The sequence below is a fragment of the Heterocephalus glaber genome, unplaced genomic scaffold (assembly GCF_053883595.1).
Source record: "Heterocephalus glaber isolate CG9 unplaced genomic scaffold, H.glaber_assembly_v1.0 deba00001737, whole genome shotgun sequence".
Lineage (NCBI taxonomy): Eukaryota > Metazoa > Chordata > Mammalia > Rodentia > Bathyergidae > Heterocephalus > Heterocephalus glaber.
In genome coordinates this window covers 5,055,592-5,074,278 of record NW_028258445.1, presented here as the reverse complement: position 1 = coordinate 5,074,278, position 18,687 = coordinate 5,055,592, and positions in this window count along the sequence as shown.

Genomic DNA, 18,687 nt, shown 5'->3' with positions numbered 1-18,687 from the left:
CAGCCTGGAGGGGGAGGGAAACCCTGGAGTTCCTACTTGTATAGTGGCTATTTCTGCTCTGAATTAAATCAAATCCTCAATGATTCTGTTAATTAATAACTATCACTTATACCACAACCCATGAGTTAAATTATTCTCTCAAATATATAGGATGATAATACCAAGTAATGTCAGAACATTTTTGTGAACCCTGGCATCTGGAGATCTCATTTCACAAAGAGAACAACTAAGGCTTAGCATCAGAATTGTGTCCCCAGTTAATTGTGTAGGGAAAATACAAATGGTTGCAAAGTTGTGCTCGTGTAAATTGCTATAGATTCTGTCTTCCTTTTTCTACCTGCTGTGAAAGCAAGGTACATAAGCAGCATCCACACTGCAGCACCAGCCAATGACTGTTTTCTCCCTACTAACAGGGTAAAGTGTGTGCCATGAACACGTAGTCCGTGCAGAAGTTCATGAGCTAATTTCTAATCTGGAAAGTACCTATTTATATCACACTATATGACATCTTTTTCTCATAGTTTTCTCGGTTCACAATCTTTACTTTTCTTTCTCTTTTGGTCCAGCAGATTGTTTCATTTTGTTATGGTTCTGGGAATTGAATCCAGAACATTTGCTCTGAAGCTACATTCCCAACCCTGCTTTTACTTCTTACTCTCAAGGTTTCACTAAATCATGAAGGTGCCCAGGCGGGGCTTGAACTTGTGGTCCTGCTGCCTGAGCTCTTAAAGTGCAGGGGTCACAAGCTTGCCCCTCCACACCGGCCTTCTCTGCTTCAGTTTTTCATTACCTTTTTGTGCAGTTGATAAGGATTTCTGGTAATAAAAGATAATAGTCATAATAAGGAAAAATAATATATTTGAAGATACATCTGCTATCCAAAATTAGTATTAATAGCTTTTACATTGATTGCAATTACAAAAATTCTATACTTGTCATTTCTGCAATAGTTTAACAAAACATTCTTCCTTCATCAAAATTCACAATAAAAAATAGATATATAAACAGACAAACATTTGGTATGTTGTACGATATGGTAGATATCCCTGCTTTTTGCTAAATGTTTCTTTTTTATAAAGAAAGGCACGATTTAAAAGCTCATTTGGACAGTACAAAATTATCTAGTTCAGTGAATATAGGAGAGGGTGCACAAGTCAAGAAAGCCTTGAAAATAACGAAAAACCCAATAAAGAACCCCAGATCTTCAAAGGTTTTAAGTTCTTGCTCTTCCTGGAGAGACAGGAGCATGACCAGAGCACAGCTTGCAGTGGGAGCTTCATGCTTAGAAAATATCAAACTCGAGGCAGTGAGCCAGTGACGCTGTACAAGTTGACGCCAGTCTTTCCACTGACCGCCTTGGCATTTAGTCTTATTTACCATCCTTCTTTTCAGTTTCCTCATGTATAAAATGAGATAATTATTGTAGCCCACAAGGTTATTGTGAAAACATAAGATTCAACACAGTTAATATGCTCAAGTGTTTAGCACAGCACAATTCTTCAACACCTTAGCTGCTGATTTATTATTATTATTAATATTATAATCAGAATGCTAGGGATTGGAATTGAACTCAGGACCTGTACATGCTAGATAAACAATATAGCACTGAGCTATATCCCCAGGCTGTTATCATTATTTCATCATTTTTTACCAATGTCATTGTCAACAACTTCCTTACACTAATGGTGCTTTGATGAAAACCACAGGCAAACAAACAAATAAATAAATAGTAATTACAAACAGCAGTCTTTAGAGAAAGTACTTTACCTTCCTAAACTGAAAAGTTCCTAAGCAAAACCATATTTTCATGCCATTTCTCAAGTAAGGTTCTAGATGAGCTGTAGAGTCCTCCAATGAGAGGACAGCCAGAGATGACAGGATCAAACGTACAGCACTGTGGACAGGAAAAAGGTTGAAATTCACCAAGGGGGCAGATGTTAAATGTTCTCACCGTGCACACAAAGTGCCCATGTGAGGCGACCAGCACTCTATTTAGCTTCATGGTGATCATTTCAGAAAGCATACCACATCAAAGTATGTTGCACATCGTGGTAATCGAGGCTTTATTTACGTGTTGTACTCAGATAAAGCTGTGTTGGGGAAAAGCAGAGCAGAGGCAGGGATCCATGCCCAGGTAGACTATGTCACCTGGCTCCTAGCCTATGGGAGTCAGGGGTATCATTAGTGAGGGCCAAGGGGGCCACAGGAGTTGTAGGATGAACCAACCAACCTCCCAGCACTGCGGAGGTTCAGTCCAGGCAGTGGTTTGTGACGCTTCAAGTGTCCAGGTGTGTCCTGAATTACGTTCTCCTGGAAATACCTAGCATAGTGCCTGTGTTCTGCATACATCTTGAAAGATACTGTAACTGCCCTGACCAGTAACTGCAGAGGCAGAATGAGTACAGTTACTGCTGTAAACTGCAGGGTCAGCTCCATAAATTTATTAATACATTATGTGTCATCAAAAACAAAATATAAAGTGAACAATGAAAAGACCAATGATGTGGACCGCAGATTCTTTGGTGGAAACCAGCTTATTCAGTTCCAGCACCATTTGGTGGAGGACAATTCCTTTAGTCCATCCACCACGAGGGCTAAGGGAGTGAACAACCTAACAAAGTCCTATTGGGACTTTTTGAAACAAAACACAACGAAAACATCTCTGAGGAAAGTGACCTGGTAGAAGTCACTAGGATGGAGTCAAGATAGTTCACGGTGCACAGACCCGAGTCAGTTCGCAGACACAGGGCCTCTGAAGGATGAGGGAACCCCCTCACTGGGGAAGGGTACTCCGACCCTGCCGGAAGTACACTGTCCCTCGAGTCCAGAACCTTGCTCATACCAGGCAAGTGCTCTGCACTGAGCTACATTCTCAGAACCACGCCTTCTTTGTGAGGCTTCAGGTTGATAATGTGTTGTATATGCCGGAACTTACAATGCTGCAGACAGCTTACTTTGCACGTGCAGTCCCAAGCGAGCCTCTCACCTCTGTCATCGGCTGTTGTCATAGCCTTGTCTGTGGATCCTTGCAGAGCACTGTGAGGCCATCCTCAATCCACCCTGGTTACAGTTGTACCTGGTGAGTTAAACCTGGGAAACCAGAAGAGGTACCACGGTGTGTGCATGTGTGTGTGTGTGTAAAAACTAAGTCACACAATTGGGCTACAGTGAAGCTTCTGGAACGTATTTCCCTGAAGCCTGTGGAAACACTGCCTGCACACTCAGCCCAGTAACAGCTGAACTGCTGTGTACAACAGCCAGATGAACTTCCTGTATTTTGAGGCGAGGAACGTCTTATACTGGCATGCATCTCCAGTACATTTTCAAACAAATACTTCAAGCTACACATTTTTAATAAGGGCCATGGCTTGTGCAGCCTGCAGGGCAAGTCCGGGCCCATGAGCCCTGTGACCCCACAGATGCAGGTACTCCTGTCCTTGGTGCACATCATTTAGGACATCAGTGTTTGCTAAGTAAGGAAAGCAATGGCTGTCATCACCAAGAGTTGGCTCTGGTAGCTGTTGCAGGAGAGGGAACACAGACCCACACAGAGCTCACCTCTTGGGCTTCTAACATGAAATAGATTTTATAAGAGAATGTTGGTAGCGAAAGAAAGAAGCATCCAACATACATAGTCTCCTGAATGCGCATTATTTCTCAGACAGATATGCTAGTCACGTGCAGGTATAGCTAGAATCCCACTGAAAGGAAACTCCCCTGCATTTCTCTGCATATCCATGGGGCACAGAGAAGGAAATATCCATTTGCCATTCCTCAGTAACCCCCACCCCTTCCCCAGAGTAAACCAGAACCAAGGGTTTGAGTGAAAATATTTTGGAAGTGTTAACAAAAGCAGTTACAGGGAAGGTAGCCGGTGAAGTGTGCATGTGCGTTCACGAGCAGTTTTCAGTCATGGAAACTGATCCATAGCTACCGCCTGAGAGTGGCTCTGAGAGGTGACTGCTTGGCTCCTACAGCCTGCACATGTGCAGCACAGCCTGCTCCATCACCCACCGGAGCCGGTCCTCAGGGCCGAGTGTGTGCTGACAGCGGGAAATACCTGGTTTGCTCTGAACGCGTGACGAGATTGGCTGCACAGATTAAACCAACAAGATCCTCTGTCTCAGCCCACTCCTCCCACACTGGAGCTACCTAGTTGGTGCTCAGCTACTCTTTCTCTACAGGGCCCCATGCGCCCGCCTTCTGGAATAATGTTTACCACAGCAACATTAAAACTATGGCCCAGAAAGCCACCATTGGTGTTCAGCATTTCTTCCTTATACTTGAAATCTATATAATTCCTCTAAGGACAAATTCCTGCCCCTTTCATGGAGAAACAGTACAGTTTGATGTATTTATTTACCATCAGATTGATGGTTTGTCTCTTAGAAAGATGGTGGAGCCCAGGGACTTGGGTCAGTCTCTGCTGTGACCTCAGTTGTGCAGGAACAAGACCGACCTGGATAAAAAGGGGGCTCCCACTTCGGGGGCCCTGCCTCTCCCCGTAGGAGATGCCATGCCTGCTCACAACACACCCCCACACTTCTGTGATGACCAAGGATGGAGCCCTGCTACCTCCCAGGAAGGAGTCGCTTTCCATGTGGTGACTTAGCAGGAGATCTGCAGAGGATGCTTGGAGACACGAGACACAGGAATTCAGGCACTTGTGCCAAAACCCTTAGCCTTTCCCGAGACTTGTGGTCAGTGGTACTCCAGCCCTTCTCTTTCCAGCAGTGCACCCCAATTCCGAGGTATCTCTGTCTGCAGGGGGCACTGCACAGGTCCGCTGTGCCCGTGCTTCCTCTGCATATGCCCATGACCAGGGGCACCGCTTGGAAACCGGAAGGCTGTTTCTGGTGACCAGTATGCTTCAGCGTGGGACTGGCACTGCCTTTCCCTCACATACTGAGCTCCCCAAACTTGCACCTGACCATGAATAAACCCTAACGAGGCCACAGACGTGAGCTGAGGAAAGAGGTTGCTGCAGGAGAGACAGTGGACCAGGCATCTGGGACCCATGATGACCTGATGCATTTGCACTGTCTGAACTGACGAGGGCCAGCTTCAGACTTGGACTTCACATGACACTCTCCCGGAGAGGGCTTGCTCCTGCCTCTCAGCTTCTGTCCTTTACTGCCTTCTCCTTGAAACACTGAAAAGTATAATTTTTACAAAGATAAAGTTTAGAAGTTACTGTTTTGTCTAAATGCTTCTGCATTATTCCCGTAAGGTTGAAATTGAGTCTGGATTCCCAAAGAAGGCCCAGCATGCGCTGCGGGGCCCAGGCCCTGCCCAGGCTTACCCCTCTCCTCCCCTGCCCTGCCCAACAGGTGTGCCGACTCTCAGCCCCTGTGTACACACTCTCACGCCATCACAGGGAGACGTGTGCTTGTTTGTTTCTTGAATTGACAATTTGCCTTGAACTTGAGCACCAACTTGACTAGAGGTGCCTTTCAAATCATGTAAGTGCTTTCATGATTCATTTCACAAAGGTCATTTTGAAAATTTATCTCGAGAATTTTAAAAGCACAGCCAGAATAATAAGGTGAATTTGTATTTTGCACACCAGCATACTCTTGTATAAATTTCCCCAAGTGCAGATTTTGACATTGGTAACTCTTTTCTTACTTGAGAACTCCAAACCTCTCACATATGTATTTCTAGGGAATTATTTTTATTCTTGAAATACTTTTTGTATTCAATATAGCGCCCTATGATTTTATATCACCAACGTCATGCATTCTGATTGAAATAGGTCACGTGCCACGAATTGCAATAACTGTGGAGTGGTAACCTCCAGTAATATGAAAAGGTACCTCAGTGAAGGGTGTTCTATCCATGCAACCTCAGTGGCCTGCTATGTGGCCAACCTTCCACTTTTAAGAACAAAAAAACTTAAGATCATGGTGCAATGAAGTAAATAAAAGAAGATTTTTAGAGCCTTAACCCAAAATTCAGTTTGAACAGTTGAACACTTTCAAACTTAAACAGTTGATTTTGTTAGTGGATCTGGAAACTATGTCAAAGTAACATTTGGAGACCCAAAATTTTATGGAATGTTGAGTCTTGGAGAAAATAAATAAGAGAGAATGAATTTGCTGAAGTAGAAAAACAAAGTAATTTCTCTTTTTGTTTTGTTCATTTGTTTTTTGTACTTTGTGGAGCCCAAGACAGTTGGACAGTTCTGAAGAACTCGAAAAAATTCAAAAATCGTTTTTGAATTAACATATCTTTGACACTAATATATTATTTTTAGTGATTCACTGTAGATAACAGCAAGTTAGAGTAAAATCTACTGAAGATGATGTTATGCAAGAGGAGAAATGCCTTCTTTCAGCAGAGGGTCCAGATACTTTGTGGAAAAGTCTTACACTTCTGGGAGAAGAGATGCTGGTGAGAGACATTTTGTCGTATAAACGACTCTGGAATTCTTTTGGCAGGTATGACAGCAGCTGTGATACTTGATGTCGCTCCCAGCTGAGCTTCGCCAAATCCACCAGAGCCGTCCGTGTACATGTATCACTCAGGATGACGGCAGGGCAAGACTGGCAGGGCAAGACTGGCAGGAAGGCCTCTCGGAGGATGCCAGGAGGCCCCCTCTTTCCTGCCAGGACCCAGCTGAAATGTGCAAACTTTTACACAAGCAAACTCAATCATCATGACCGTGAGTGTATTGGATGAATTCAGTGCTTGTGATTATTTCAGTCAGCTCAGGTTTCCATCTATTGATACATTTTCCCTGTCACCCATCACATGTATAAGGCAGAATAGTTTGGATCATATCTTGGAGTCTACTTAGACATGACCTAAAACTTCTACTCTGTGGTATAATAAAAGTTTACTGTGGGGGTCTTCAGGGCATCCCCAAGGAAGTAGCTGTCTAGACCTTGCATTAGAATATTCTTCATTGCCACAAGTTAGCAGTACGTGATGGTTGCAGTCATCATGGGGAGTGGGCACATATGAAACACACCCTAATTCCTCGTACCCCTCCCATACTCCCTCCACCCCTTGGCCCTCTTCCAATCTAAAAAAGATCCATTTCCCATTTTAGAAGCAATTGTAGATATAAAATCTGCTGTAAATTACTGTTTTTTCAGTTAGAAACAGTAAGGCTTCCAGTTATGAGCACGGAAGTTGTGAACATCCACAGTGTATGGTATACCACTTGTTTTGTTGGATCACAAATAAATCCAGCTTAGCAACGTTCCTCCCAGGATGGAGCTCCCTCGTAGTCAGGGACTTCCTGTGTTCCCTTTCCAGAGCCCTTTTCGAAAACGTCATCCTTTTGAGTTGTCTGCTCCTTCACCAGGAGCAGTTGACTGGAACTTTGTGAGGCTCTCCGCTGGCTGTCTCTCATGTCCATTCATCCCGGTGTTTGTCATCTCCTTTGGCCCTTGGCTCACTTGGTGTGTAGATCTGTTTGTCTAGTGTTTCACCAATACCAGAGTGTCTGAATTCCTCTAGATTTGTAATAATTCCAAAGAAGAGGAGTGTCAGGCTCTAGCCACAGGTTCCTTTCAGTATTTTATTAGCTATTACTGGTGCTTTACTTCTCCAGATAAACTTTAGAACTTTTTTCTTTTATATTTTGTAATATGAATGAAATAATTTACTTGGCTTTGATTGTATTGAATTAAGTTTATTGATCAATTTGGGAAGAATTAGCAACTTAACAGTCTTTGTATAGAAATGAATGTATTTCCATTCATTTAGGCCATCTTCAATTTCTTGCACCAGAATCTTATTGCCTTCTGCAAATAGATCTACCTAAACATTTCTCCTTTTTGGTGCTCATAAAGGTAGTATTATGTTATAAATTACGAATTGATCCTGTTCATTGCTGGTATATAAAAAAAAGCTGACTTTGGCCTGTTAACTTTGCTTTCTCCAGGTTTGCTGTAACTTCTTAATAGTTGTAGCTCGGTTGTTGTTATGGATTCTCTGGGATTTTCTTCATAACCATATCATCTGCAAACAAAGACAGTTTTTGCTTCTTTCTTCTGCATTTTCTTTCTAGTTCTGTTTATATTCTTCTATACAAGACTTCCAGTGTGATGCTGACTGGGACTGAGGATAGACTTCTTGTGTTCTCAAGCTCACAGAGAAAGCATGAAGTTCCTAACCATTCGGTATATCATCTGTAGGGTTTTGTATACATTTTTAATAGGTCAAAAAAAGTTCACCTCTCTTCCTAATTTGGTGAGAAATATTTTATTTTGTTGGGGTTTTATTGTTTGCTTTGGTTTGGTTTGTTTGTTTTGCCCATGACTGAGTGTTACATTTTGTCAATTGATTTTTATACATCTGTTCTTGAGGTCATACGGCCTTTTTCCTTTAGTTTGTTACGGTGATGGATTGCATTAATTGACTTTGAATGCTAAAGTAGGTTTCCTGTCTTAGTTTGGGCTGCCACCACCAATACCACAAGTTGGTAGCTCATGCAGCATAGAAACTAACCGGGCTCAGTTCTGGAACCTGAAAGTCAGGAGAAGGTTCCTCAGAGTCAAGGTCTGGTGCAGACCCACTCTCCCGCTCCTGGCCTCTCCCTCACCACTTCCTCCCAGGCAGGAGAGACACCACCAGGAGGCTTTTGTAGGGTCACCATTGCCATTCTGGACGGGACCTCATCCTGCCTAGCAGCCCTACTACCTAGTACTAGCACATTGTGGTTTTGAGCAGATAGATGCATTCGGATTATTGCATTTTTATACCTGGAATAAATTCTACTTGACTGTAATTATTTTTAAACATTACGGGCTCTTTTGGCCAATATTTTATTGAGGATTTGAAGGTCTATAGTCACGGTATATATTCTTCTCTAGTTTTCCTGTCATGTCTTTTTGTCGCTTTGTAGAATGAGTTGAAAAGAATTCAATTTGTCTCTATTTCTGGAAGCAATTATAGAGTTGCTTTAATTTCCTGCTGAAGAGTTTAGTAGAATTCATTAGGTAAATCCATCCGAACCTAGTGATTTTGTTTTAGAAGATTATTATTATTTATTCACTTTCTCAATAAATATAAAACTCTCCAGATTATCTGTTCTTTCTTTGAGTTTTGCAAGGTTTTTATATTTTAAGGGATTGGTTCAGTTCACTAAGTTATGAAATATGTGGCCATAGTTTTATAACATTCTTTTATTCATTTTTTAATATCCATGGGAAAAGTGGTGATAACCTCTCTGTTATTTCTAACATTAGTAATTTGCTTTCCTTCTTTTTTCCCTAGCTTAGCTACAGGTTAATTAGTTTAATTGATCTTTTATGCAGAACTAACTTTTGATTTCTTTGATTTTCTCTACTGTTTACTTGTTTTAATGTCGTTACTATCCATCTTTATTTTTTATTTTTTATTTTTTTGGTACTGGGGATCAAACTTGGGACCTTGTGCTTGTGAGGCAGGCACAGGAGCCACTGAGATAAATCCCCGGCCCTACTATCCACCTTGATGTTTATGACATCTTCCCTTCTGTTTGCTTCAGATTATCTTCCTCTGGGCATTATGGCACCCCGCAAATTCTGGCAACTGTGTTTGGTGTAAAGTTCGCTTTTGGAATCCCTCTGAATATTCCCTCTTTGACACAGTGTTATCTAAAAGAAGGTTGTTTACCTCCTACTATGCTGCAATGTTCTATCCATCTTCCCATTACTGATGGTCAATCCACTGCCACTGTGGTCTGAGGGAAAGCCTGATTTTTGTTCTCTGAAGAGTGAAGCACATTTACATCATTCCCAGATGTAGTCTACATGGTGGATCTCGTGTGGGCATAGGAGGAGGGGTGCGTATCCTGCTGCTTCTGAACAGTATCTCCCACAGGTGGCCGTCACTTCCAGTTGGCTACTGATACTCTCAGGCTCAGTGCTGTCACACCCAGTTCTCTGCCTCCTGGCTCTGCTAATTCCTGAAACAATGTTGAAGTCTCCAGCTACAATTATGGATTTGTAATTTATAAAATATTATTATAATTATGGAATTGTTTATTTCCCCTGCCATTCTCTGTTCTTTGCCTGATGTATTTTGGTTTGTTATAGATGTTTCCTCAGTAAGTTTGCTGCCTTTTTGTATAATTGACCCTGTACCATTATGTAATGTTCTTCATTGTCTTCAATAGCTTTTCTTATTCTGAATTCTACTTTGTCTGAAATTAATATAGCTACTGCAGTGTTATTTTCATTACAGATGACAGTGGAATATCTGTTTCAACCTTTTACTTTTAATCTATGTGTGCCATTATATTTAAAGTTTCTTATAGACTATAATTGTTGGATTTTTATTTTTTAAATCCACTCTTCAGTCTGTATCTTTAATTGGTGCTTTGTGGTATATCACATTTAGAGTAATTACTGATATGGTAGATATTAGTATCTACCACATTTATCATATATGTTTTACCATAGCTAACATATTTATTTTAGTGCTTTCCGTGTATCAGTGTTTTCTACCCATTGCATTTGTTCACTGTTTCTTGGTGAATGTAGATTTTCCTTGAAGACTACTAGTCTTTGCTTCTCAGAGCATAGTAAGTGACTTAGTCCTCTGGATAGATTTCAAAATTGTTAATTTTGGCATCTCCTGGTAGAAACAGACTGTTGAAACTTCACAATGACAAAGGTTAGGTTTCCTGGAGATAAAATTTCAGAGAATATGAGGTCTCATAGATGGTCCCCCCAAGTTTTAAATCTCAAGATCATTCATGCTGAGCCTCCCAGAGTTCATTCATTGCAGCTCCAGTTACCAGGCCCAGGACTCTTCTCCTAGTAATCTGTCTCTCTGTGTTGTCTTTCTCTCCACTTGTAGCCATTTGCTCATTGTCTGATAGATCCAAAAGTTGCTGATTTTCACTTGTAATTTTTTATAGGTCAGAGAGGAAATAAAATCATGCTTTTTGTTAGAAAGTAAATAAATGTTTATCTTTATTTAAGGCATTCTAACACATTACTTAATTGCTTGAGACATATTTGAAAACAAAATTTATATTTCCATTGAAAATATTTTTATCCTACAAGGAGCAGCTAGGCTAAGTTGCTTTCGGTACAATTACATTTCCTATTATTAAATAAATCATGAAGTTATCTCCCTAGATATGAAAATAATAAGAAGGTAAATAACAAAAAAAAATGATTACCAAAGAGAAATTTAGTCTTTATGAACATTTGGTAGAATCTTTTTATGACAGTTGGTAGAACTTTAGATTTTGACTAAGTACAAGATTCAAAATTTTAGAGATTTGTTTTCTTTCCACATAGGGTATTTTCCAGTATTTTTTCTAATGAATATCACTTCATATTTATAAGAAAATCCTCATAATGCTAAATTTTAACATTGATCCTGATGACTTTCCAGTTGATTTTCTTAAACTTTACAGTCGTACATCATGTAACTTAATCACTTCATTTGGAGATGATACATTTTGCTTCATTTAATAACATATACATTAATAATTCATTTATACTACGTATTTTGCAATTCACACACCACAGTTTTCACCTAAATGTATTTGCTAGTATTTCTAGAACAGCATCACAGGGGCAGAGGGACAATAGCCATCCTCAGTGTTTTCTTCTTGTTTTATTTTTTTTTTTACTTTTAATAAGACCTTGTAGTGTTGCACTATTAAAAAGTAGTTTTGCTTTTGCCTTGTAGTTCTCTCTCACTCTCTCCTTCCTTTTTCTTTCTTCTACTATTTGTTTATATCTATCTAGCTAGCTAGCTTTTGTGCTAAAAAAAGAATTCATTCATTTCATTAGAATGGAATTCTAAATTTTGTCAAAAAGTTTCAGATTTAATAGAGATAAAATAATATTCTCTTCTTTCATCAAGAATAATATAAAATCAGATATGTATTTGTATGACAGAGAAAATCAACATTAATTCTAAAATGGTGTCATATTTCTCATTGATACAGAAATATGCTTTACTCCTCTATATGAATCATCTCCCTTCACTATTCAGAAAGCTAAAGATCAAAGTTCTTAAAAAGGATGGAGGAAAAGATTGGACTCTACCTTCTAACATGAGCTTGAGACAATTAACTTTAAAATTGCCTGTGGTCAAGTACAGTGGCAGAGTATACCATTGTATTTTCCTCTCTTTCAATGTCACTGATAAGAAAGGTATTTGTTCCAAATTATCTTATTTCTCAAGTCCTTTTCAATCATCTGAAATATAAACGTTACCATTGAGGCTTAGAATAACAAAGAGTTATGCATTTGAAAAAAGGTAAATTAATAAAATATGAACTGATATTTTTCAGTTGATTTAACAAATTGCATGTCTATTTTTACTTTTCCTTTCTTTGTTCTAAGCAGAGCTAAAATAACCCACGGCACTTACATGTGTGAGTCTTGAGATGACTGCAATACTTTTCTCTCTCTCATCATCAAAACTTGAAAAACAAAGCAATAAACATTCTTTTGACAGTTTCTGAGCTAAAAATATATGAGCTTGCTTCATACTTAACACCCTAAACAAAAGAGCAACCCTGAGCTCGGGATTTGGCCTAACTGGAGGTTATATGTGCTTATCCCTAACTACCTCAGGAGGGTCCCTGGATTTCAATGCCAGCTGCAAACTGAGGACCCTAAAATGTGAACTCCAATGCGCACTCTACATGCATTTCAGATTGGCATATTCAGCAGCTTATTTGTTATCCAGCAGGGATATTCAATGACATCTTAAGTTTATTTTGACTAAAACAGATGTCTAAGTTCCATTCCTTTGATCAACCAGTCACTCAGCCCAATCCCAGGGGTCCATGTGTGGCTCCTACCTGAAGGGCCCTTCTTAGCAAGACAGACTCCATATTGCTGCTTGACCCACCTGCCTGTCCTTTAGATGAACTCAGAAGGAAGCTTAGAAACCTCCTCCCCTTAGAGAGTCTCTTAGAAACAACAACTAATCAACTATTGTTTTACAAATGTTCTAACTGCAGGACGTTCTGCTTCTGTACCTTTCGTTTGCTTTGCTAGTTGTATCCCATAGGGGGGCCTAGAAACTTTTGGCCTCAAAGGTGTATAAAACATGTTAGTCTCCCCCTAGTCGGGGCTCGAGTCCGATGCTCGGCTCGGGTCCTGGCCGGTAATAAACTCCTGTGTGGATTTAATATTGGTCTCTGGTTGGCTCTTTCTTGCTGGGTGTAACACTACCAACCTGGCTACTTTTTAAAGCTGCCTCAAAATGTAGAGAAACGAGTTGTTCTGGAATTCATTTCTTTATTCTGGGAACCAGGAGCACGTTGCAGGGAGAAGTCTCCATAGAATCTTTCTGCACAAGGAATTGCTAGATGTCAGTGGGAAGTTCTTGCAAATTTGGCAGCTTAGGAGGATCTGAAGAAACCAAATTCTTGGAGACATTCATCCAGATAGGCCAATCCACACAATAAGGCCCCAGCGTTTCTCAACGGGTACATGCGCATGTAAACCTCTGCGAGGTCTTTTAACTCAAAGACTCCACCTCTGTGACTGTTCCTCAGTTGTGCACTTCCACTCCAAAGAGACAAGTGTGCTTTGTAGCGTACCGAAGAAGCCCACCAGCATCATGTCCTCACCTTTAGTTGGTGATCAACCTTCTCAGGTTGTCATTCTGCAGACTGCCAGTGGGACTTAGGGAGAACCTACCAACTCTGCTGTCTTTGGAAGAACTCTTCTCTCACTTCTTTGCTTTCTGTGTTTTTATTGAAGTATTTTGTAATATATAATAATTGTATACATTTTGGGAATTGGTACCATATGTCATAACTTGGTCATTGCCAAATCACCTACTAGCAAGGAAATTCTTCTTATATAATAATTTTAACAACTCATTACTGGTAAATTTTTCAGTGGGTCAACATCAAGGATTTTAATGTACACATTGAATCGCAGTAGGAATCCTTGCCCATTTATAGTAGGTGGCCAGTACCTGAACCCCATGTTAATGGCAACAGCTCTGTCTGAACACTGTTTTCCTCTGAGAAGCAGATGCCAAACTTGGATTAGATTTGAATAAAATTAATTGGGAGAAATAAATATAAAGAAAAAAGGAAGGAGCGAGGGCGGACAGAAATATTCATAAGACTGCAAGGCTTGCTTGACACACAGGAAGGAAAATGCCTGAGTAGAAGGGTGGAAGAGCCGCAGGTCTGCAGCGTGAGTCTGCAGGTAAAAACCGCTTGGGGGCGTGAGAGAGCGCTCTCCCTGGGAGAGGCCCCAGACCTGAGGCCACCAGCGCTGCCAGGTACACGGCTTGGACTCCAGGGCTTCCTGCCCCTCTGCCTGCATCCGAGCAGCAACTCTCATTCATTCTTTCTGTCTCAGTGAAAACATACAGTAGTCGTAGGATTTGTGCAAGTGTGGGAAGCTCTCTAGGAATGACTTACTCCTAGAATTTTCTTGGTGGGGAAATATTAACCAATAATTTTATTTCTTTGATGATTATAGAGTTACTCAGATTTGTAAATGTATCTTCAAGGCTGAAGTTTTGTAAGTTAATTTATCTTAAATGCATACATTTTGACAATGTTGTAAATGTGTTACACGCATATATCTGTGGTATCATGACTCCTGGAGCCAGCAGTCCCATTTTTCTATTGCTAATATTTATTTTGTCTCCGAACTTTCATATCTGGTCAATATTAGCAAACATTGCCTGTATTTTCAGCTTGTTTGGAAGACCAAATTTTAGCTTTATAAATCATCTTCATCATACCTTTCCTCTATTTCATTAACTATTTATTCAATTTTATCATGCCTCCAAGTTTTTGATTTATTTTGCTCTTCTATTATTTTGTAAATTTTAAATTGTAAAATATGTTCACTATTTTTAGTTTTTCTTGTTAAAATAAGCATTTAAAAATAATCTGTAAGTACTTCTTTAATATTTATTTCTAAATATTTTAAATTATACATTATATTTTCAAACTTGATTTATGAGTTTTAAAAGTATGATTTTAGACATTTTAATGTTAATATTTATGAAAATAATCTTATTGACTTCAACTGTATTTCATTGTGAACAAAGAACAGGATGTATGTACTACCATTTTGTAAAAATTTGTATTGTAGTCTGATACATGGTCAACATTTGAATGTTTCATATTATTTGAAAAAATATTTAATCTCTAAATTCTGTAATGACATATACATGATCAATGTAAGAGTAAAATTTTTAAATTACATTTTAAAATGTATTAAACATTCATAATGTTTTCTTCTATATGAGATGCTTTAAATTGCCAGAAATGCTTTCAATTTGTCATTTGGGGATTAATTCCTTCACTTCTATTTTCTATTTGTGTAGTGCTCCAAATGCAAAATTTCTGTAACTTATTGATGATTTACAATTTTTATCATTATAAAATTACTTTTATCTCTAATATGTTTATCTTAAGGTACTCTATCTGCTATAATTAAAGCTGTATAAGCTTTCTTTTGATGAATCACTGCCTGGTGATGTCTGCAGCCTTTCATTTACATATTCACACACACTTATGTCTTAAGTTGGGCCCCTCTTCCAGGCAAGGCTGGAGTTTTGAAATTCAATCTGCTTCCTTTTTTAAATAATACATTAAACTCTTTACACTTTCCATGATTAGAAACAGACAACGAGGACTCTTTGCTTTTGGGGTTTCTTTTGTCCTCCATTTGTATTTATTTATCTATCATCTATGTCTCGCGTATTTTACTGTATTGTTTCTCAAAATATTTAGAATTTGTATTATGTTCATTTTTGTGTTTTTATTCAATTTCTCCCTTTACGAATGCTTAAATTTCCTGAGATAATTATTAGTATCGGCTTAATAGCGGAAAACTGTTTTTTGTATTTGAAAATTTCCTTTGACTCTGTTTGCAAAACATGTTTTGCTGGATATACAAATCGCAGGTGGCAGTAGTGTTTTCTCGCTAGTCGCAATGCTGAACCCCGTTGGTAGGCTTGAACTGCTAAGAGGCCTGGCCTGGCTGCCTCGCCTCCCCGTGAGCGACCTACAAGTCGCCTGGCTGCCTCGCCTCCCAGAGTGGTGTTTTCAGCAATCCTGCAGTGCCTTCAGACGTGCTTGCCTTTGTGGTGGCTCCCTACTTCCTAAACTGTGCTTTCTGAGCTTGTGAATGCATGTATTTCATCACTTCGGGAAAAACTTGAATTGTGTTCTCGACACTGTGTGTCCACCAGGCTTCTCCATTTCCTCACTGTGGCTCGGACGCCGATGTCAGGGCTGCCATGTGTCCTGCCCTGGTCTGGCTCTGCCCATTCCCAAGCCTCCTCTCCCGGAGCGCGGGCTGGAGAGAGTCTGGAGGGTGCATGCGGTGCTACCAGGGGCCCGCGGGTAGGGGGCGCCCCAGGTGCAGCTCCCCTCCCGGCTCCTCCCTTCCTGGCTTCCCGCCACCGTGCCTGGAGCACAGTGTTTCCTCTCTGGCAGACCTTTTCCACCGTGCCATTCCCTGGGAGCCTGGAGGCGTGGGCTGAAACTTCTCAAACAGGTCCAAAGTGAACCTCTCCCTTCAGTTGCGGGCATCAGGTACTGGGGAGTCTCAGAGACAGAGAAAGTGACTGAGACTCGCAGAGCGCCACATTCCCCATTGTTCCCGTACCTCCTGTCCTCGGGGCCCCTCTGGCCTCCGAGTAAGGAGCGCGCCTCCTGACTGTGCCTTTGACCTTGTGGGTGGTGTTCAAGGTGACCCCACGGTTTACACGTTCTTCCCTTTCTGGGTCAAGTCTGGGCTCGCAACCTCTTCCTCAGCACCATTCGTTTGCAGGAGGCCTTTCCGATGCTGCAGTGCCTCGCCAATTCTTGTGTGCTTAATCTTTCCATTTTGGGCTGGTTTAGATTCCATCATGTTTAGGGAGCTGTAATGTACGCGGTGCGATACACACCCGTTTGGACAAGCACAGCCAGTAGTGTTAGCATCACAGTAACAAAATATTCCCTTGCCTCACCCCAGATATGTCCTAGCTCTTGTTTCTGTTTTGCCCCTATTGGGCCCTCACTAGCACGTAGTAACCAACAACGCAGGACTTGTTACTATGGATTTTAGGTGTTTCTCTCCTGTAAAGCTGCATGTCATTCACCTGCAGGACCCAATTTAACCTGGGATTACACCTTGTCCTGCTCCCTGAGAGGATTATTGTCATTGTCTCTGATTTTCTGTACTGCTAGAGACAATTACCTCTAGATGTTTCTATTAAACTTCTTTTTAGCTGAGAGCCACCAAATGAAAGAAACCCAGAATTATTTTCTGCCTTGGGTGAGATACAAACATGATAAGGAAAGAATACTCTTTGTCCAAGGGTATTTAATTCACCTCCTACACTGTTGCTGAAGGAGTGTGTGTGTGTGTGTGTGTGTGTGTGTGTGTGTGTTTAGATAAATGGTAAGGTTTTACTCAGCTTTCTTACTTATATTTAATTTTTATCTTTTTAAAATATACAGCAGATGTAGGAAATTGGAAATCTCCAGAGTGTCAAACTAGAGAGATCTTTTAAAAGTAAAAACATTTTTCTTTCACTGAAATTGCTTTCACACACACATGCACGCATACACACACACACACACAGGATATTTGGCACTGTTGCCCTTAATATTGTTGTATCTTACTGCTTTATTCTTTATCCACATTTTAATTCTTCATCTTTTGTCTTTATTTTTTACAGCACTGGGGATTTGACTTAGGGTTTTCACACTGAGCTACATCCCGAGCCCTTTACTTCTTTATTGTGCTGTTGAGACAACACCACATTGAATCACCACACTGTGCAGGCTGATCTCCATCCTGACACCCACCTGATTGAGCCTCTTGTGCAGGGAGTTTGGGTCTATGCATTGCGTTTTACTTCTGACTGTGTGCACTGTGGAAAGGACAAATGAATCCTAATATACATCTAGGCTTCCTGGATGTTAAGGAGGTTGCCAGTGTATGACAAAAGTAGAGCTATTAAATAACAACATTTTTACTTAGTGGATTAAATTCCTAGGAAAGATTGTCTACTTAAAATGTGAGCATTATAGCCCATGTGATTGATGGAGAACAGAAGCCTTCTAAGCCAGAATGGTCATCTTTTGATGACACTTCACAAATATTTAACAAATTTCTATGAAATATTGTCCTTTGGAAATGCAATTGTTGAACCACATCTGTGAACAATGCAGTACTATCAGTGGGAAGCAATGATGGAAGGTAATACGCTAGTGCTTCAATACCAGGACACCTTCAGACACCAACTTTCTGTATGTTTTGTGGGTTTTAATTTGCTCTGTACATAATGGGCAAATATGTCCAAATTTTTCAATATCTAGTCCCTCTGTGTTAAAGAGAGTGGTATTATATTATAAAGTAGTTAGTATAATTAGCATAAATTGTACAATTTTTATCAAAATTCATATTTGTCTGCTGTAAAATAATTTTGGATAAAAATGTTTTCAATCATGTCAAATCATTACATATGCCTGTACTTGTCTGCAGGTTGAAGGCAGAGAGAAGGAAGTAAAGAGGAAATGGTTCAAGGCCAAAATGGTTATATTTAGAAGACATCTCAGGGTATAATTGCTACATATTCAGGTTTATATAACAGTGCTGTGTGTACAATGGACAAGTTCTTATATGAAAAAATCTAGAATTTAGAAGTGCTTGATGTAATTAAAATACAGATAGAAGACTAATATTTTGTTATGCCTGTATCTGAAATGTCCCCCCAAATTCTCATGTGTGTGTGTAA